Genomic DNA, 21,868 nt, shown 5'->3' with positions numbered 1-21,868 from the left:
AGTTGCATGTGGTCTTACATCACACTATCTTGCTGCCCTTACCAGAAAGCTCCTCCCCATGCTACCATGGCAACTGCCTGTAGGGAAAGGGAATTTTGCTGGACAGAATGGGGACAGCCAGGCCTGGGAATGAGTCTCGCAGCCCTGTTCCCTCACTGCCACTGTGCCTACCAGCTGATGTACACACACAAAACCCCTCCACACGAGGGTGAATTCTGGGCCAGTCAGGTTCCTTCTCACATGGAGAAGCTCTACACACATAGGTCAGCACAGGCGAAGGGCCCCTTCACATGGCCGTCAAGCATGCAGTTGATGGGGGTGTTGCCAGTGTGGGACTGGGTGTCATGTACATGCTTATTTTTTTTCCCCTGGCATTCACACATGCTGGCAAACTGACACGAGACACTCAGATCAGTGAGGCTTCTTTACTGAGGAAATCCCACGGTAACGGGTGAACAGTTATACACTTTAAAAATACACTTAACATTCAACAAGGTCTCTGGCCTTGTTGAAGACTTATTCCTAACACTGGGCTGCACAGATCAAACCCACCACTCTCTCTTGTCAGGAAGGTGTGGCTGAGGTGGGGTGGGAGGGGCTTGAATGACACTCCTATTGCTACACGGCTTCAGGCTTCTATGTTTGAAATCCTTAAAGCCCTAAAACTTGGCCCATGATTTTGGATGAGAAGTGGGAAGGGGGCTTTTCTCGGTTTAATCCCCACACGAATCACCTCTGTCAGGAATTGATTAATTCTTTCTGTCAATAATTAATTGATTAATTAACTAAATGTTGCAGCTTTACTTGTAGGGCTCACAAGAGGAGTGCAATCAATGGGTTTCTAGTTATCTTCTGGGGGTCTTGGGGACTCTGTATGGGCACATTGGGAAGTTGGAAGAGTGATGTTTGGGTGTCTGATACTATCCTTGAGCTGCAAGCTGGTATGTATCTGGTTCTGTTCCCACCTGTTGCTGTGTAAGGAACTGCTGACTACTGCCCCATGGAACTGCAGCTTCTGAGGAAAGAACCTTCCAGATCTCGCCTGGCTCCAGCCACCATTGACCTAAGCCATTGACCTAGTTCACACAACACGACAAGCCAGAATACGAGTGGAGTATGGGTTGAGTGTGGGTTGTCACTGAACCATGGGTTGTTGTGTTGTGTGAACCAGCTACACTAACAAACCATAGTTTGTTCACCATGAACAACCCACAACCCAACAACAAATTATAGGTTGTCTTTGTGGGTTGTTTCTGAGAAACAAACCATATTTTGTTAGCGTGGCTGGCTTCACACAACACAGGCTGTAGCTAGATCTAAGGTTTATCCCAGGATTGTCCTGGGGTCAAACCTGATCATCTAAGTGCTACACAGGGCATCCAGTGCTCAGGCAGGGACGAATCTGGGATGATCCTGGGATAAACCTTAGGTCTAGCTATGGCCACAACAATCCATGATTCAGTGACACCCATGATTCAATGATAACCCACACCGAACCCATGATCAACCCATACTATGGCTTGATGTGTTGCATGAACCCAGCGATTGACTCTTCCTGGGCTGAAAGAAGTATAAAGAGCTTCCATTTGCTCTCAGTCCTTTCGCCGGGTTTGTTCCCCCAGTCCTACCTTCTGCATTTCCCACAGATCCTAACTGCTCTTTCATTTTGGTTCCCAGTTTCTGGCTCCTGACTTTCTCCAGACTGCTGCCCATGGCCCAGCCCTGACAGGCTATTAAAAACTTGTGGATGGACGGAGAGAGCCTTTTTCAGGACTTTGGAAAGCTGTATGCAATGGAGAATCCAAAGTAGTTTGGAGGAATTTGTTTAACTAAACTCTTAACCCAGCCCAAAAACAGAACTGAAGGCTTTTATAGATCCTGTTGATATGCAGCCCATCCCTGCATATCCCTAACTTTTCTCTCTGCTTGTGAAAAAGACTTTCTCCCAGATTTCTCAAGTGTTCAGTACAAATTACAATATTTCCATTTGTGTATTGGAGGCATCTTGGGAGGATTTTTTCGGGGAGGGGTGTTTATGTCAAAACTTTCACCTTAAGCTAAAGCAGCCATCAACCTTTAGGGGGAAAGCCTATGGGAGAATTTGGGTAGAAAGACCCTTCTTAGTGGTGGCTCCACACCTTTGGAACAAACTTCGATCAGGGGTTCATCAGACCCCTGTTCTGCTGATCTTCGGACGATTCACCTGTTTTTTTTTGGCTTTCCTGTAAGTTTGGGCTGTTAGTTTTTATTGGTGAGTTTTTATAATTGATTTTAATTGTCAATCTCTGTTTTTATGGATTTTATTGAATATGTTTTTATGGATTTTATTAAATATGTTTTTTATGGATTTTTACTGTATCCATTTTGTGTATTTTTAAAAATCTTGTAAGCCATGTTGAAGAAGATTATACTCTTAAAGGCACCCTGGAAATAAGTTTAGATATTTAGATAATAGGCTGGCTAATGTGAGGGCAGAGTCAGAGCTTAACCATTATGATGTTTTGTAGAGATTCTGTTTCTATTGCTGTTTCTATGGTAATATTTAGTAAAGTTTGGGGAATTAGATTTATAGGAGAAAGAACTAGTTTTTTAAACTGCATTATTTGTAAGACTCTACGAGTCTTTTAATCTTACATTTTCTTAATGAACCAAATCTTGTATAACAGTATAGCTTTTTCTGTTTTTCTCTTGATTGTGAGCAACAATACCGAAGGCAGAAAACCATTAGGAGATTGGTGATATTATAGCACGAGACCAAAGACAATTATATCATCTTAGTAAAAAGAAAAAAGAAAAAGTAGAAGAGCAGGAACAAGAAGAGGAGAAGGAAAAAAGTGAAAACAATAATTTATATTTGGACATGTTCTTCAATTATACATTTGATTTTAGTAATAAAACAAACATGTCTTCAATAGCAGCTTGGGCTATAAACACACCCGTACTTTTTACTAACTCCTTGGAAAAAAACAAACCCACACGGCACTGTACTTACAAATGTACCGTAGCATGTAGTATCTCTAACTCATTCTTTTGTATTAATAATTAAACTTATTTAACATAAATTATTAAGTGGGCTTGGATTGGCTGCAAATCAACAGCCTTCATAAAGGCTTAGGAGAGGGAGAGACAAGCAGATTTAATCTGAGTTCAGAGGTAATAACAAAAGACCCAGGAGGGAGAAAAAAAGTCTTCCATAAATTTATACCACAGCCTTTCTGGATATATTTTTTAAAAAATGCATTGGTATCTTAACTAAGTGAACTGCTAAACAAAGACCTTTCAAATATATGCTCTCATTACCGTAGAATTTATGAAGAGGGGATTCTTTCAGTAAATCTATCACCCTGATTAGTAGAGCTTTTAATTTCCCCAGTTCCTCTTAATTTGGGGGCCCTTTCTGTTACTGCATATAGTCCATAGCAAATGCTTCCTACATGGGGCCCATTTGTTATCTATATGAGCCACAAATGCTGTAGTTCAGCTGTTGTCCGGAGCTGCCCCTTTCGAGCATGCAACTCCAGTGCTTTGCACTGGCTGCCTATTTGCTACCGGGCCAGGTTTAATGTTCTTGTACTAGTATAAAGCCTAAATAACTTGGACCAGGATACCTGAGAGAGCGCCTTCTCCCCTACCAACCTGCCCGGTCACTGAGGTGACCTGAGGGCATGCTCCTGGTGGTTCCACATAGACCTATCATCCAATTGGAGCCCACCAGGAGAAGAGCCTTCAGTGTGGTGGTCCCCTCCTATGGAATTCCTTGCCTCTGGAGGTCAGGCAGGTGCCAACTTTGTATTCCGTCTGGTGCCTCCTGAAAATGTTGTTGTTCCTTTAATGACCAGCCACGGTTTATTTTGCATGTTGTTTCTTTTAAAAATGTATTTTTTATTCTATTTTATTTTGTCAACTACTCTGAAATTCTGAATGAGGAAGTGGTATATAAATATTGTAAATAAAAATAAATAAATAAATAAATAAATAAATATACTTTTACTATTGTGGACATAGGAATTTCATTGAATTGTCAGAGAAACTTTGTAAGACTGCCTTGAGGCCCAGTATTGGGCAAAAGGTGGGCTACATATAATATTAATAATAATAATAATAATAATAATAATAATAATAATGATGATGATGATGATGATGATGATGATGATGATGATGATGATGATGATGATGTTCCATCGATCCTAGTACTGTCTACTCTCCAGCCTTTACCATTTTGCTGGAAGGCTCCGGGTTGGAGAAGGCTGGCTGAGGATGATGGGAGTTCAGTACATCTGGAGGGCACCAGAGTAGGGTGACCATATTTTGGAAACCAAAAAGGAGGACAACATGGTCGCCCCCAAGGGGGCGTGTCCAGTACCAAGGGGGCGTGCCCACCCGAACATAGCCTTGGTCACATGTCTGATTTTACAGCACACATTTAAGACAAATCTGTTCTACATAACATCTAAATGTTAAAATCACTGAAATAAAGAACAAGTGAGAGATTCAATGTATCTGAAATTAACTTCACTCACTCCTACTTTTGTAGGTTTTGCTGTACTTTGAAGCTTTTGCTATACTCTGTGTTACATTCTCCCCTTCCCTCAAATCATAGAATAATAGAATCATAGAATAGCAGAGTTGGAAGGGGCCTACAAGGCCATCGACTGTATCTTGACTGTATCTTGACTCTGACTGTATCTTCACTCATTGCAAGCTGCTGTTGTTGTTAACAGGGTTTGCTACTGGCCTCAGATCTGTTTCAAATTTGGTATGGCTAAATCTCTACCTAAAAACTATCATGGTGACAACTTTCAGCTCTTTATCTTTAAAAATGACAGTTTAAAAATAATAATTTTAAAACCTCATTTTTTAAAAAAATTCCTAAAAAATCAATGGATGAACGGATCTGTTTCAAATTTGGTGTGGCTAAAGCTCTACCTAAATCCTATCATGGTACAACATTTCATCTCTTTAACTTTAAAAATGACGATTTGAAAAATAATAATTTTAAAACCTCAATTTTTAAAAAAATTCCTAAAAAATGAATGGATGAACAGATCTGTTTCAAATTTGGTATGACTAAAGCCCTTCCTAAGAGCTATCATTGTGCCAAGTTTCATGTCTTTATCTTAAAAAATGACGGAGTTACAAGCATTTTTCTTAATTCCCATTAGAGATGCTCTTTGAAAAAAAATCCGGATTTCCCCTCCCCTCCCGGATTTGCCATCAGAAACCCGGACAAATCCGGTCATATGGTCACCCTACACCAGAGTAGAGAAGGTCTGTCTATTCCAGGCCCTCCATATGCTTTTGGCCTACAACTCCCTTCTGTTTTAGCCAGTACAGCCATTCTCTCCTATGAGACTGCGTTTTTTGGGTTTTTTTTGATGGTGTCACTTTGCTGCTCCTTCCTTCAAAAACCCCACAGCATCGCAGCTACAGGGTGGAAGTGGCAAATACCCATGGCAGGAGGGGGTGCAGGCTTTCCAGGCAGCACCAGCCAGCGGCCATTCAGTTCATTGAGCCTGCCCCCTGCCCTCTGCTCAGCCTTCCTGCATGTTCCCCCGACCTACCACAGGCCTCGATCTGCGCCAGAACACCCCCAGCCTTTATGCAAAGTGAGGTCACCACCAACAGATGAGCAAAGAAGGTGATTCCTTGGAGTCAATGGAAAAGTTGAGGTAAATCAGTGACTTTTTAAGTGCACAGTTTTTTTGGGAAAAGCACCTGGTGGGTGTGAGTTGGCAGCTGCGTCATATAAATGACGCAGCACCATTGCACAGCCACTATGGGGTGTACAGAGCATATAGGCAGCCCTGCGGTTATCTTTGGGGAAGGCCCTTCTCTCAGTACTGCCATCATCTAAGCACATTTAGTAGGGATGCAAGAGAGGGCCTTTTCGGTGGCTGCTCCCAGGCTCTGGAGCCCCCTGCCAAAGGAAGCTATATTGGCCCCTCTCTATTGTCCTTCCACCAGCACGCATTTTTAAAAATCATCATCCTACTACCTAGCACAAACCCTGCCCCCAACCTCAGTACTTTCCCTCATCATGGCACAGGCCTGGCTCCAAGGAAGAGGAGGACTCTGCAATGGAGGGAGGTGAGCATCCCAAGTAGCATCCCAAGTAGATAAACAAGTTCTCAGGATGCAAGATGTCGCCAGTAGAATAATACAGGTGACAATCTTTTTGCCATGGAAATGCTGCAGACTTTTCTCTACCCCCTGAAGGAGGCCTCAAAACCAGGGACAGGCTGAAACGCATCGGGCTTTTTGTTAATACATTTATTCTTGCATCCTGGGAACGTGTTTCTCTTGACAGTGAGTAAATATCACATGATGTCATCACGCAGGCTGGCCACATGAAATCAACCAATTGGAAAGGGAGCACATAACGTGGTGACACATGATGTCATGCTACACCACGCGATTCCAAACTATAGCTCCCAAGATGACCTTTAAAACTGTGCGTGCACAAAAACTTGAATACATAGAATGAGATTTCATATTAAAGGAGAACTTTCATCCAAGCTCCCATGGACGAATTCATCACTTTCCGAGTAAATGATGAATTCACTCGGGGTAAGTTTGCCCATCACTAATTATGAGGCAACTACTGATGTTCTTGACATATACAACAGAATTCACCCTCAAATGTCAGTCAGTGTTCCATTTGCTGCTTTAAACATCTTTGGTGTTAGGAGAATGTGGGTCCCCGTTTGTTTTCTGGGAGGAGGCTACATCTGACATTTTTCTTTACATGAGTGCATATACCCTGTCAACCAAACAGCTGCTTTGTTAGGGCAAAGAGACCCTCAATTCCTGTGGGACTGTTGGCTACCATCTGCCACTTAACTGTTTACGTTGCTGGCAGGGAACTCTGCCTATAGTTTCTAATCACTTTCATTGAATTTTGTGGTTCACAGCCTGTTGGCTTCATGATGAAACATTAGTCACAAATTTCACACTAATTGTGCATGTATCGCTTATAATGTTGGGATACTCAGGGCTAAACTAAACACTATGTTAAATGCATAGTGTGTAAAGTACTTTTCTCATGCTTTAGCGTAGACATGTGAGGCCCTGATCCCCCGACACAGGGGCTAAAGAAAAAACATGTATTGATGCCACCTAATTCCCCCTTTCTTTAGCTCTCCCTGCAACTGGAGAGGGGTTTAGGGAGGGAAAGCAGCTGGGTGGAAAGATTTACTCACCCCCACCACTACTTGTGCATGGGGTTCCCAATATGGATGGAGGCCCCACGGCCTTACACTAAAGTAACAAAAAGGATGTGCTCAGCTACAGTGGATTTAACATGGCACGTAGTTTAGCCCTCAGAAAAGCCTCTACCAGACAAGGCTGTCTTCTCCCTACCCTTTTTTAATGTATTTTCCTTACGCTGGTAGAATTTAGGTTCTTGAACTTTACTGGGAGCCAAAATAAATATTTATTTATTATTGCATTTATATCCTGCCTTTTTTCCTCCAAGGAACCCAAAGCAGCACACATAATCCTCCTCCCCCTCTCCATGTTATCCTCACAACAACCCTGTGAGGTAGATTGGACTGAGAGTCTGTGACTGGCCCAAAGTCACCCAATGGGTTTCCATGGCTGAGTGGGGACTAGAACCTGGATCTCCCGACTCCCAGTCCGACATCTTAGCCACTACACCACACTGGCTTTTGTGTCACACATGAATAGGACGTTTTTACACTAGGGTATCTAAAGGAAGTCTTCTCCTGTATGTATCTGTCAGAGCCTTGGCCATTTTTGGAGGCCCTCCAACAGGTGCCTCCGCCAAAGAAAATGACGAGAGAGGGCCTTCTCAGTTGTGGCACCCTGCTTATGGACTGCCCCCACCTCAAAGAGGTTTGCCTAGCACCTACTTCATTATCTTTTCAGCAACAGACAAAGACCTTCCTTTTCTCTCAGGCATTTTAGAAACCAAGTTCTAGATTTTTATGATGGTTTTATCAATTTCTGCGCTGTTTGTTGTTTCCGTTTTGTATTGTATTGTATTCTTATAAATATTTGTATTATATTTTACATTTTTAACCGCTTGTATGTCATTTCAGCCTTTTAACTGTTTGTAATCCACCAGAAAACTTTGGTTATTGGACAGATTAAAATATAATAAAGACATAAAATATAAATAATACATTTTAATAATAAAATATAACAATACATTTAATAATAAATAAATAATAATTTTCTTCCACATAGCTGCTGCTGCTCTTCTTCTTCTTCTTCTTCTTCTTCTTCTTCTTCTTCTTCTTCTTCTTCTTCTTCTTCTTCTTCTTCTTCTTCCATGGCAGGTGTCTCTGATCACTATTAAAAAGCACAGCATGGCCTCCTTACCTGACTTTGCAGCTGAGCCATTTTGAGTATGTGAACTCTAGTAAAACTGACTAGGATAGGGAGAAAGGCCTGTCATTTTTATCCAAATGCAATTCTCTCCTGGGACACTGTGGCCTTAGCTAGACCTACCTGAAAGTCCGGGGGAGAGGAGGGGAGGGGAGACCTCGTGTTGCGATTAGCACGAGATCTCATCCTCGTTTACACACAAGGCGCAACAACCTCAGGAAGAGAGGTATTGTGCCCACCATTTTTTTTATTTTTTAAAGGGGACGGAGCACACAAACGCTCGTGTGCAAAGGTAAGTTTTTTTTAAAAAAAAATTAATTAATTTCCCCGCTCCCCCCACCCTACCCCTGATTGGCACAGTGCTCCTGGCTCCACACAAGTAATTGTGTGGAGCTGGGTAAACCCGCGAAATCCGGGCCCAAAGTGGAGGGCTGTATCCTGGGGCAAGGGAGGGATGATTCCTCCCTAATCCCGGGGTTCGCGTCGGGATATAGCCTGGTCTAGCTAAGGCCTGTGTCTGTTCCAGGGCCAGCTCTACCAGTAGGCAGAGTCAGGCAGCTGCCTCAGTTGGTGGATGCTGGTGTGTGTGTATGGCAACATGGCAGCCCCCTCCCCAGCCATTTCTCCAGAGCCCACCAGCTTTTCTCCTCTGTTGGAGGGCAGAGCTGTGTGTGCCACAGAGCCATGTACCCTGGACCCCTAAAGCTAGCCTGCTTCCCTCATTTGCAGTGTCCCATTGCCAGTTTTGAAGTAAGAGTCAACTGCCAGCCCAGTTGGCTTTCAAACATTGAATGGGATGGTGGCATCCTGGCCTTTTCCTCAGCCAGTAAAATGTCTTGGGCCAGCCCTAATCAGTTCTGTTAATGATGCCAGCAAAGTTGGCTGGACTTGAGCCTGGAAACGAGCCTTGTGGGATCATCTCAAAGAAGAAGGAAGCATTAGAAGCCCCTCCTATCCACACCCGGACAGATTAAAATCCGAGACTGGCTTAACTCCAAAACATCTGATGGGGGCCAAAGAGCAACGTGCCACTGAAGACTCTGCCTCCAGTGAAATTCATTGTGGGTTGCTTTTGGTCCTCCTATCCGTCATCGTTGGGTTCAGCCTCTTTTAAATCTCCCTGTTGAAATTAATGGAGATATCAGTAAGTCTGCTGCTTTCTGTGAGGCAGGGGTTGCAGATCCTCAGGCCTGGGAGGCAGATCTGGCTCTTCAGGGGTCTCAAGCTGGCTTTCTGGGGTTCCCCAGGAAACCCCATCTTCCCCTGGTCCCACTCCCCCCCCCCCCCAGTCACATTGGGTGGTTTCCTGACCTGTGTGAGGTTCTTTTCTCCCTCATTGTAAAAGGTTGAGAGGGTTCTCTTAAGGGTTAGTTACTGCCAGTAAGAACTTTAAGCTAAAATATGTGCGTATTTTTGTTTTTTTGGTCCCACTCCTTTTGCCTTTGCCTCCACCTGCCATTGGAATGCCGCCTCCAAGAGCTTCTCTGTAATGGAATTTGGCTCCCCGGATGACACAGGTTGTGCACTGCTGCTGTAAGGTAACTGGTTAAATTCGGAAATAAGCTATGTCCCAGGGCGGGGGAGTAATTTAGCGTATTTCCATGCCAGTCTGATAGGAGCCATAGGGAGCTTATCTAGCACTAATTGCTTTTGTGATTGTAATGTGGAATACGATGATGCAAATGTAATGAGTGGATTATTGGATACTCCATAAAACATAATTCAATTTTAGGTGCAGTGACCTTATGAAAAGGAGGACAGGGCTCCTGTATCTTTAATAGTTGTATAGGAAAGGGGGTTCCAGCAGGTGTCATTTGTATGCATGCCGCACCTGGTGGAATTCCCTCTTCAGCACAACAGTTCAAGATGCAGGAGCCCTTCCCTATAGACCAGATACAAAAGAGAGCAGGGCCCCTGCAGCTTTAACTCTTGTGATGAAGAGAGGATTTTACCAGGTGCTGAGTGCATACAAATGACACCTGCTGAAATTCCCTTTCCTATACAACTGTTAAAGATACAGGAGCCCCGTCCTCCTTTCCATATGGTCACCCTAATTTAGTGATGACCTGCATACAGGGCCGGTGCTACCATAGAGGCCACTCAGGCGGCTGCCTAGAGCGCCAAGCTAAGAGGGGCACCGGGCGCAGTGTAGCACTCCAGCGTGTTGGCTGTGAGCTGGCCCGGACTGAGGATTCAGCTGGGCCTGGGCGGGCGAGATGGCGCCCCGCGCCCGCCCAGCTGAAGCGAAGCCAGGGATGCTGGGGTGGGGGTGGGGTGGGCGGCTCCACGTTCGGACTTCTATCCAGAAGCCACCCTCCCAGAGCTGCTTAAAAATCAAAGTTGGCATTTTTGGGTGTGTGTGTGTGAAAGTAGCTCACCTTGCCTAGGGCGCAAAATAGTCTGGCACCGGCCCTGCCTGCATATCTCCCTCCCACACAAGCACCATTTTGTTGATTTCCAAATTTTTAGTAGTCTTCATTTTTAAGCAAAAGTTCTTCAGTTTGTTCTGTGCTCCATTGCTGTGCAGCTCGAAAATGTTCTGGAATTCTGCATTTTCAGCAGAGTTCCACTTCAACCACACGAGGGCATGAGATGTTTGCTGAAGAGAAATCTCAGATGCTCTGGAGTTAACACACACAGATTGTGAGGCTTTACTGGAAAATGGAGTCTTGGTTAATAGCTAATGTTCACTAACTTACCTCCAAAGAATGAACGAGACTGAAAACTATTGCAAAATGAGCAATGTGTGAAATAAACCTAAATTCAGTTACAAAATATGGCTTTATTTGGGAGACGAAATGGAGAAATTCCTGCTTAATCTATCTGGTTTCTAAATACCAGAGCTGTATTTTTGATCAACAAAATACTGTGTTCCAAAATGGTCTTGAATGCTAAAAATACAGCTTTGCTTGCATTTAAGTTATGCATTTTCAGTTCCTTCATTCTGCTTAATTCTGTTCCAAGCTAGACCACTATGAATTCAATTTTAAAAAGGCATTATTGAATTGAACTCAAGTTATTCTTAATATTATCCCAACGTGAAAAAAGATGACCCTAGCCATGCAATTTCTAGTGCACTAGCCACAGTTAATTGCTAATTTTAATCGACTTGGAATAACATTAGAATTATGCTTTCAGAACTGATTATATGTCCTCCATGACCGTTTGCTCCCCTTGTTGAATGCTGTTCCTTGCAGTTTGACAGGGGTGTCCTCTAATATAAAAAAGAGAGAAGAAATGGCCATTCTAATTAGCTTTCCTTGCAATCTGAAATGCAATATTACTTTGTACTTCTTGTTGAGGGAAAATGCATGTACATGAATCCCTCTTGGGAGAAAGATGACTAAACCTATTCATCCACTTAGGTGGATAAGGGTGTGCGATTAGATTGGCTTGTTTGCTTTTGCTTCCTGCTTAAATGTGTGCATTTATTTTGTCGCTTGGCTTAATAAATAAATAAATCTAAAAGCACAGGCTGTTCTACAAGCATTACAGTCTGTCCAGTAAAATACAAAGTTGTCCTTTTAAGAATCCCTATTTTAAGATGTGATATTTAATGCACCTAGAGAAATAGCCAAACTACACACTACATGTAGTTCTGTTACTGTTCTTCCAACTTAATTTTAATGCAAAGCAGCTGCCGGTGGCTTCAAATTTGTGCATTAAGCAGGGGCCCTGTATCTTTCCACTTTTAAAAAGGGAGGGGGTGGGAGAAAGGAAAGGGTTCAGCAGCCTCATCCCCAGTCTTCTACTTAACCTTAATCTTATCATGGTCAATTGGTTACCCTTCTTGGCAACAGGTAATTTCTTACTAGCAGGGTCAAGGTGGGTCATACAAACACTCCCTGTTTGTATGATTTGCATAAAATGCACAAAATCTCACCATCTAAAATTATATTTTCACAAGCAGTCATGGGCTCTTTCTACACCTAAGGGTGTAGAGGGAGGGAGGGAGGGAGGGAGGGAGGGAGGGGGCGATCCTGGACTTACGTGCTTCCGGGATCATCGCAGGGCGTCCAGACAGCAGCGTGACATCCCGGAAAGGGAGAAGGGCATCGCGGCTGTCGCAGCCACCATTTTTTTTTTAAAAGAAGAGGTAAAGAAAAGACAAGAAAAGAAAAGCCCCAACCCTGCTCCCCCCACAATGTCCCTGCATTCCTCCCAGCCTAGCTCCTTCCTTCTGCTGATCCCCACTACTCGAGGGGAGGAAGGGAAGAAGCCGGGACAGGCACTCACACCGCCTGCAGTCCGCGGGATGCTCCCAGGACTGCAGGTACACCTGGGTTTTCCCAGGGTTCCTTTATCCCTGGGAAAACCTGTGCCTGCCCCCCACCCCACCCCTGGGAGTTTCTGTGCATCATTTGGACACACAGGGACTCAGCCATGACCAGCCCGGACTATCAGGCTGGTGTACAAACAGCCAAGCTCCGCCAATGCTCCTGTGTGACCTTCGTCTCACTCTTTCCACCCATCCCATAGTCAAGAAGGGGCCCTGGCTCAGTGGCAGAACTCCTGCTTTGCATGCAGGACGTTCCAAGTTCAATCCCAGCATCTCCAGGTAGGGAAGCGGGAGGAATTTTAGACGGACTAAAATGAGTTTGGAGTTCTAAGAATATGACCTGACGAATCCACTGTGGACCAGCCTGCCTGAACTGCATGGAATCTGCAGATGTATGGAGTTTTTATAAAACTTTCCCGAAATTTATGCAAATTCATCTACAGGAAAATACACAAGTTTCTGCTGAGACATATGCCATGCTGGAAAATATATGGGGCGTGGTGGTGGAAATTGAATGGAACGGAGAACAATTTACTGACAAATTTTGTAAATTGTTGCAAATTTTCTTACGGAATTATTTGTGTATTTGTCCACATGATGGAAAAATAGATATGCATCTGTCTGTGAATGGACGCCAGAACGAATGACATGGCACAGTCCACAAAACGCACGCTGGGTGGATTTCACAAAATCTGGACAGCCCTATCTCCAGGTAGGGTTGGAAATATTGCTACCCCAAACTCTGGAGAGGGCACTGCCAGTCAGTGTTGATAATACTGGGCTAAATGGACCAAAGGTCTGATTCAATATAAGGCAGCTTCCTGATCTTGAGACCTCCGGATTCCTCATGACCCCCTTCCTGGTAATGTTGGGATCCCTTGGCTATCACCTGGATCTTCTTTGTCTCCAGGCAGCACTGGGAACGGGGAAAGTGTCCAATCACTTCCTGCTGCACCACAAGTACTGTCCCTTGATAATTGGTAGGGATGGAAGAGAATTTTGTTTCAGATCTCTTTTGATAAGAATTTACCCAAATTTGCAAAGTTCTCCTTATCCAGGATGGAGAGAACTTTGGGATTTTTTTAAAAAAACAAAAGAAAACTGAAGGTGGGAGAAACCAAAGTCAACAAATTCATCCATTGAGGCCAGGGCTTTGAGGTCTTAGCTCTTCAAAGTCTGCCTTTGAATCCCTGTGTTTTCAAGACATGTTAGAGCTGAATTAGGACCACTCTTTCTTTTCTGATGGGGCTCCTGCTCTTTAACTGCTATGTAGCAGGCAGGTCCAAGATGGGGCTCTCCATGGCAGATGGCTTAAGCCAATCTTGCTGCATTTGGGTGACCCTGATGCTCATTTTGCTGAGTGGTGGGACCATGGACTTCTGCCCCAAAGTCCTAACCTGATGGCACCACTTCCAATAACAATGAAAAAGCAATTGTCCCTGCTTAATGGAAACCATTGGAAGGTCCCTAAAGATCCATTGCCATCTACTTTGTAATATTTCTTGCATACTGTGAATGTTCTTTCATTGGCACATTTTATCTTGCTTTTCATTGTATAGTTTAACGATGTATTTTATATTTAAATTGCTTTTATGTTTCTTTATTGTAAAATGCCCAGAGAACCTTGTGGTGGGGTACCATTCAACTGTCACAAATATATACATCAATCAATCAATCAATCAATCAATCAATCAATCAATCAATCAAGGATCAATCCTATGGTCCCCAGATATTGTCTGAAGGGCCATTGGATAGTTTGGGTTTCCCTCTCTGAGGTTGGAGACAGCACTCTTGGAGGGGGGAATCGGAGATCCACCCCCCCTCTCTAACCCCTAGCAGCGAGCATGAGAAGAACTGAACCAGCTGCCCTCTGCAGTCAGAAAGCAGCCTTGAAAAGAGGAAAAGGGGGGCATTTCGGTGGGCAAGCAGGGGAGGAGACTGGAGACGCCAGGATACGAGCTATCTTGAGGCTTCTCCAGCCTCCTTTCCTCCCCTTCTTAAACGCAGTTGCAACAAAAAAAGCCAGTCTAGTGAAAAATGCAGGGCAGGAGGACTGGGAGGTGAAGATCACTTCTGCTGCTGCTTCTGTCCTGCAGTGGATGATGGAAGCCTTCGGGTTCAGGGGCTTCCAATCATCACAGGTGCAATTGATAGGACTGTGCCCTAAATAGCGTAAGAAGCAAGGGTAGCCTGCCTGAGTCCATTGAATTCGCTGAGCACTGAAACTGCTCAGCAAATCTGTACGAAGCTGGGTGTGGGATGGTCTTTTGTCTTTTAAGTTCATCATGTGTAGGGAATACTTATACAGCTTAATTTATCTCTGAGAATTTATGGTCTGCCTCTCCCATCCTCTTTAGTGATCAAACCATGGGCCAAGGCTTGAAATCACCAACCTCTATCCAAATTCAACCTGGGCTCGCTCACCCATCGTTAGTGACATAAAAGCAAATCAGCTACTTATGCAGGATGACACAGCCTGTGGGTGGGGATACAACACCACACATCATCATCATCATCATCATCATCATCATCATCATCATGTTCACCATTGTTATCATTATGGTCATTACTTCCACTAATATCTTTGTATGACCAACAGTATAATGACTGGGACCCAATTTGGCCCTATTTGTTTCATATACTTGTTGGCAATAAACAATTTGCCTGTAAACTATCATCTCATTTATGGTGTCTGAAAATTATGGTGCAATGAACACAGTTTTAGAGCCCGTTTCCACTTCGCTAATGCACTGAATGTACTTGAATTCTAGGATTTATATAACATTTTATGGAATGCTATTAAAGCAGCTTGTTGTTGATAAACCATTGTAACATTTACAGTGTTCTACAGCAATAGTGGAATCATTATTCCCAGATGTGTTTTTTCCCAGAGATCAGACGCTGCGTATCAGAGTAGAAACAACAAAATTAAACGTTGCCTCCCCCCCCTTTTTTCCCATTGGAGAACTGCTTAACAAGAGTAATTCAACAGTTGTATTAAGAACTGGTGAATATTCAAAAATGATTCCTCTAAGCCCGTTTGCTGCCTGATCCTTTGTATGTTTACTTAGATTTCAATTTTTTTATTACATTTATATCCCACCTTATTTCCTCCAAGGAACCTAAGGCAATGTATATAATCCCCCTCCTCTCCATTTTATCCTCACAACAACACCCCTGTGAGGTAGGCTGGGCTGAGAGTCAGTGACTGGCCTACCTCACAGGGTTGTTGTTGCCACCCAGTGAGCTTCCATGGCTGAATGGGGACTAGAAGTTGCACCTCCCGATTCCCAGTCCAACATTCTAGCCACTACACTGGCTCTCAGGGTGTAAGTCCTTCTGAGGTCAATGTGGCTTACTCTGAAGGAAGGGGGCACATGATTGCATCCTTAGTCTATGGGCTCCAGTGCAAGTCCTACTGAGGTCAGTGGCACTTAGTCTGAAGCAAAGGGGGCACAGGATTGCATCCTTAAGTTACAGGCTCTAATTTTCCGTGGAGACACTCTTTCATTCCTTGATTCAGAATGCACTGAAAACCAAGAGTTATTTTTTCCTAAAGACATCTGGAGCTTTCTTTCAAAGCTGACACACACTTTCATCTAGACAAGGAAGGTGATCTTAAGGTTTGGATCAAAGTCTATCTTGCAGTTAATTGGTGTTAGTGAGGTAGATTTGACAGAGTCTGACACACATGGCTCTGGAACGCCTGACTCTATTAAGGCCTGTCTGTTTTGACCCAGTCAGCTCAAACGTATCAGCGTTCTCTCGTCTGACTTTTACTCTGGGGATCATTGCATTGGACCTCAGCAGCTTTCATTGTAGATTCTTTCATAGCTGTTCGTGCCAAGAAGCAAAAACACTGCAGAAGTCAATGGAAAGGCAATTACACAGAGGCCCACATGGTTAGGGTGACCATATGAAAAGGAGGACAGGGCTCTTGCATCTTTAACAGTTGTATAGAAAAGGGGATTTCAGCTGGTGTCATTTGTATGCATGCAGCACCTGCTGAAATTCCCTCTTCATCCTAACAGTTAAAGCTGGAGGAGCCCTGCTCTCTTTTGTATCTGTCAAGAGGGCAGGGCTCCTGCAGCTTTAACTGTTGTGATGAAGAGACAATGTCACCAGGTGCTGCATGCATACAAATGACACCTGCTGAAGTTCCCTTTTCTATTCAACTTTTAAAGATGCAGGAGCCATGCCCTCCTTTCCATATGATCACCCTACATGTGGAGAAATGGTGCTCCCACCACCATTGTTTTGTTTTTAAAAAGAAAGTCTAGAAGAAATAACAGAAAGGGAAATGGTATTAAAAATGTTAAATAAAAATAAAGAGGTACGTTTCCCTAAAGCGTATGTATCTCCAGGGCCACTTTTCCTGAACTTGCCTTGCTCTGCTAGTGCCAAAGGTGACATGTGCGAGACACCTCCTGATTACACCACAGAAAGTTCTTCACTTATCTCACACTTTTGGTTGTGTGAATGGTACTGCCTGTGCTGGGATAGTAAAGTCGTAAACTAAGGCCCAAAGTAGAAGCTCTTTCAATCCTGTTTTATTGGGGCCATGGTACTGCGGGTAGGGAGGACAGGGTTAACTTAGAGAGACCAAGTGAGTAGATTTGGCTACAATCCTACGCACATTTACCTGGAAGAAAGCCCCATTAAAAAACAGTGGGACTTCCTTCTGAGGAAACATGCATAGGAGTTGGATCCAGATGCACGCTGGAAGTGGCCTTCCCTCCCTTCCTGTGGCAGCCGCTGCACCAGCTCCCCCTAAAAATGCTACACATTTGCTACAAATGCTACACAGCACAAATGCTACACAGGAGACTGCTGAATGGGGTGAAATATGCTGTGAGGGAAGAGGAGCACACCCCAAAACTGGGTGGAGGGACCTTCCACAAGCGGAGCACTTCCTCTTGTGGAAGGTAGAACCTGGAACCTACAAAGCACTTTCATTTCTCCCACCCACCCCTTCCCCATGTCAGGGACAAAATAGATGGGACATGGAAGATCCATGCCCAGGTCTCCTGGGGGTGTCTTCACAGCGCCTCTTCAACCCCATGTTCCATTAAGACCCCTGGCATCGCAGCTGCAGGGTGGGGACAGTTAATCCTCGTGGCAGGAGGAAGCGTGTGTTTTCCGGCGGCCATTCAGCTCATCTGTCCCAACTCCTGCCCTCCGCCTGGACTTCCTGCTCTTCCAGCGACCAATCACTGGCCCGTGATCCACCCTCAGAATGCCTCTGGCTTGAAGATGAAGCGAGGTCACCACCGACAGACAGTGGGTAGATGGTGGTGACCTCACAGGAAAGCAAAAAGTTGCGGTAAGTCTGTGACTTTTTAAACTCGCAGCTTCAGGGTAAAGCCCTGTGGTGGCTGCAAGCCGGCGACTGCATCATATAACTTGATGCACCACCACCATGCAGTCACCACAGGGTAAATAGGGTGTGTAGACAGCCCCCCCCCCCGATATCTTTGGCAGTGTTTTAAAACAGCTGCAGGCGCCACAGATTAGACTGGGCTGAAGGGTGGTTAAGCCATTTCTCTTGTGCCATTTCCCTGATCAATATTCCCTCATTTTGGTTCGAACTTGCTGTGAAGATATATATATATATATATATATATATATATAGAGAGAGAGAGAGAGAGAGAGAGAGAGAGAGAGAGAGAGAGAGAGAGAGAGAGAGAGATGCCTTATGCTCCCCTGCCACCAAGTGCACCCAATAGCAATATTTTGATCAAGGAGATGGCATGGGGGAAAGGACATAACCATCCTTCCCGTACCCAGTGATACAGCCTTAATCTAATTCACCCCATGCCCTGCATCTTCTTTTAAGCATTAAAAAATATGTTGGGAGTTTGATCACAGTAGGGATGTAGAGTTTTTGTTAGATCTTGTCCATCTGTGTTTCCCGGGTTGTCATTGCATCCTTTGCACATTGATGGAAATTGACTTTTTTTTTTACTGATTGCTGATTGCTTCTGACTGAAACCTGGAGCAGATTCACCGCCCCACTGACGTTGGAGCCACCAGCTTCTACTGCCACTGAGCCATAGCCATTTCCCCAAGTTAATAAATCCAGCCTGCCACTTACAATGCAACACTGATTTAGGGATGACTCTTGTGGTTTTGAAAAAATGTACCAGAAACACATTTAGAAATAGGTAGTAGACGTATGTTTCAAAAGGAAAAGATGGTTAAAAATGTGTATTTTGTGAGAAAATGTGCCCAGAAATATGTGTTTAAAGATTATTTTCTGTGCAGATGCTTTTATAAAATATATTTCAATGCAGAAATGAGATGAAATAGACTTATGAATGAATGCATGTAAAAGTGACATGGGCCACAAGGAGAGTGTTCCATCCATCACTAATGTTGAGAAATAAGTAACACTGGCAGATCCACTAAGAGAGAAAGAACTGTAACAACCAAACAGAAGATTGCCCCCCCTCCATTAAGAATATTAATTTTTATTTATTTATTCATTATATTTATATCCTGCCTTTTTTCCTCCAAGGAACCCAAGGCAGCGTACATAATCCTCCTCCTCCTTTCCATTTTATATTCACAACAACCACCCTGTGAGGTGGGTTGGGCTGAGAGTGTTTGTCTGGCCCAAAGCCACCCAGTGGGTTTTCATGGCTGACTGGGGACTAGAACCCAGATCTCCCAAGTCCCAGTCCAACACTTTAGCCACTACACCACACTGGCTCTCCAGAACTTTGTTATGAGTTTGTCAGGCTTCATTATCGTGGATGTCACTATAGTTTGGTCTACCTCTCAACTTCTTGGTGAGCAGGAGCTTAACGGATGGAGCTGTGCATCTCAATCCTATGCATGTTTACTCAGAAGTAAGTCCAGCTGAATTCAATGAAGCTTACTCTCAAGTCAGTGTGGGTAGGATGTTTGCCTTATAAGATAACACTGGGGAAGTCTACATCAGCCCTTTACTGCAGGATTGTATCACAGACATCACTAATGGGGCACAAGACGTTCACCTGCTCCCATGGTGCTCTTGGCTCCACCTCTCAGTTTTCCCAGAATATCCCTGGCTGCTTTCATCAGAGTTTTTCTAGCTCTCTTGCTTCCATTCTGAATGGAATGGTGTGCCCCCTCCCCTTTGTGAGGTCATTGCTGTTTTCCGCGAGTTCCAGGCTCAGCGAACAGCCAATCAGCTGTTAGGGGAGTATGCCTGGGTATCGAGGGTATGCTGGAGTGGATCTGTCCACTATTGCTGCCATATGTTTTGGATGGGTATTGGCATGTTTCATCGACGAGTGTTGTTGCTGTTCTTAAATACAAACATAACTCTGCTCAGGAGAGTATATACGATGGAGTTCCTATCCCCTCATGTGTTCCTGCGCGTCTGCCTCCTGCACATTAAAAAAATCTCTGCCTCATAGCCATCTGCCTATTCCTGCCCACTTCTACCGATACACATGCGGGAGCCTGTAACGGGAGACACGTGCTCCCACAACGGCAGTCCTGTAATTGTGGTAAAGATCAGTCGCGTGTGGCCCATGAGTGGCGATCGCGGAAGCGGGGGGAAATTGGGAGCATCCTCTTCCGTAGCGGAAGGGCTGCAGGTGTGTCCTTGTCTACTCAGAGGCATGAGTTCCAGGGGGCCTATTACCATCTTAGGTAAGTGTCAATATGATTACAACCTTAATGTGCCATAGCAGCCTTTCCCAACTGGGTGCACTTCAGATGTTTTGGGCTACAATTCCCAGCATTCCTGACCATTGTCCATGCTGGCTGAGGCCGATGGGAATTGAGGTCCAAAACATCTGGATGGCACCAGTTTGGGAAGGCAGCCTTGCAGAGATTTTGTACATGAAGCATTTATTGTAAGCCGCCTTGGGAGGGCTTCTGCCCTGAAAGGTGACTAAGAAATGTTTTAAATAAATAAATGTTATCCACTCGTGATTCCTTACTCATGGTTGTTTATGGGCTCTTTAGATGATGGCATGATCTTCCAGTTTCGCTTCTGTTTTTCAGAATGCTTTCCTGGCTTTTTTTAGGATGAGAAAAATGGCACTGTGCATTTCATGTTTTCCGCTATAACAGAGCCCCACCTACAGGTTATGCAGGGAAGAAAAACACACACACCTTTGTGTAGAACTTGGATTTTAATGCTGTGACAAAACCAAAACTAGATCCAGTGATCAACAGCCTTGTGTAGAAGAAAAGCCCAAAGACTTTCTCCAGACTTCTTTGAGTCAGCCCATCATAATTTCGGGAAGAGACAGGAAGACATTTACTGTCATTTACAGTTTGGACATTGACTTAGAGAGACAGACAGCTGGAGATTTTGTTGTTGATTTGTTTTAAAGTAAGAAATAACTAAAGCAGAATTATCCAGGGGCTACAGTTCCTCTTTGGGAAGCTGATACAGAAGTTGCAGTTTTGCTGCCTGCTTGAAGGAGTCCTTTTGTTTCCATTATGCTCTGCTTGTACATTTTTAAACAGACAGATAGTGTCTCCAGTGCTCTCTTATTTGAAGGAAATTAAGCCCCGCAGCTCTGTCTCTAGCTTTGCCACCAATTGGGATAGTGGGGAGCGCATGACCAGACAGCCCAGTGTACTTAAATACTGCTGGGGTCTGTGGAGGATTGTGAACACTATGCAGCCCCTTTTCCTTTGGGGTGTTTTTACACCTTTTCATCCCTGAAAATGTCATAGATGGATGAAAATATGGAACTAAAAAGGCAATGTCTGAATAATTTATTCCTATGGTCACAATAGTACATTATACTTACGAGGTAGCTCCCCCCCCCCGCCCTTTGTACAAATGTTTGCATATTCTTCAGTATGATGGTTTGTGAAAGTGTTTTGAATCATCCGTCTCCCTGTGGCTGTTCCAGTATGGGAGTGATTCCACTTTCACTTGTGGCTGTAATGTTATTCTTTTCCACTTTCTGTTAACTTCTCAGCAAAGTTCTTTTGTGTGTGTGGTGGGGGAGAATATGACAAATATACTTAACATCGTAGGAAACAGTCCAGCCCAGTTCCAAACTGCTCTCCTCATTGTCAGAGATATTGGAGAAGATGGGAATTGGAGAGTCAATTGCAAGATTACATGCATACGCTCCAAGTGTTCTACACCAGCGATGGCTTTTTAGCATGCTGAAGCTCTGAGGGTTGATTCAAAGAGACTTTGATGGAATAACCAGACTTTATGCATTAGACTTGAAAGGCATTTGAATATATTCCAGTTCAGTGTTTTAGCAGTGGCACATC

This window comes from Elgaria multicarinata, chromosome 1 (genome assembly GCF_023053635.1).
Source record: "Elgaria multicarinata webbii isolate HBS135686 ecotype San Diego chromosome 1, rElgMul1.1.pri, whole genome shotgun sequence".
Classification (NCBI taxonomy): Eukaryota; Metazoa; Chordata; class Lepidosauria; order Squamata; family Anguidae; genus Elgaria; species Elgaria multicarinata.
The sequence above is the reverse complement of the archived record's forward strand: the minus strand, read 5'-3'. Positions refer to the sequence as shown.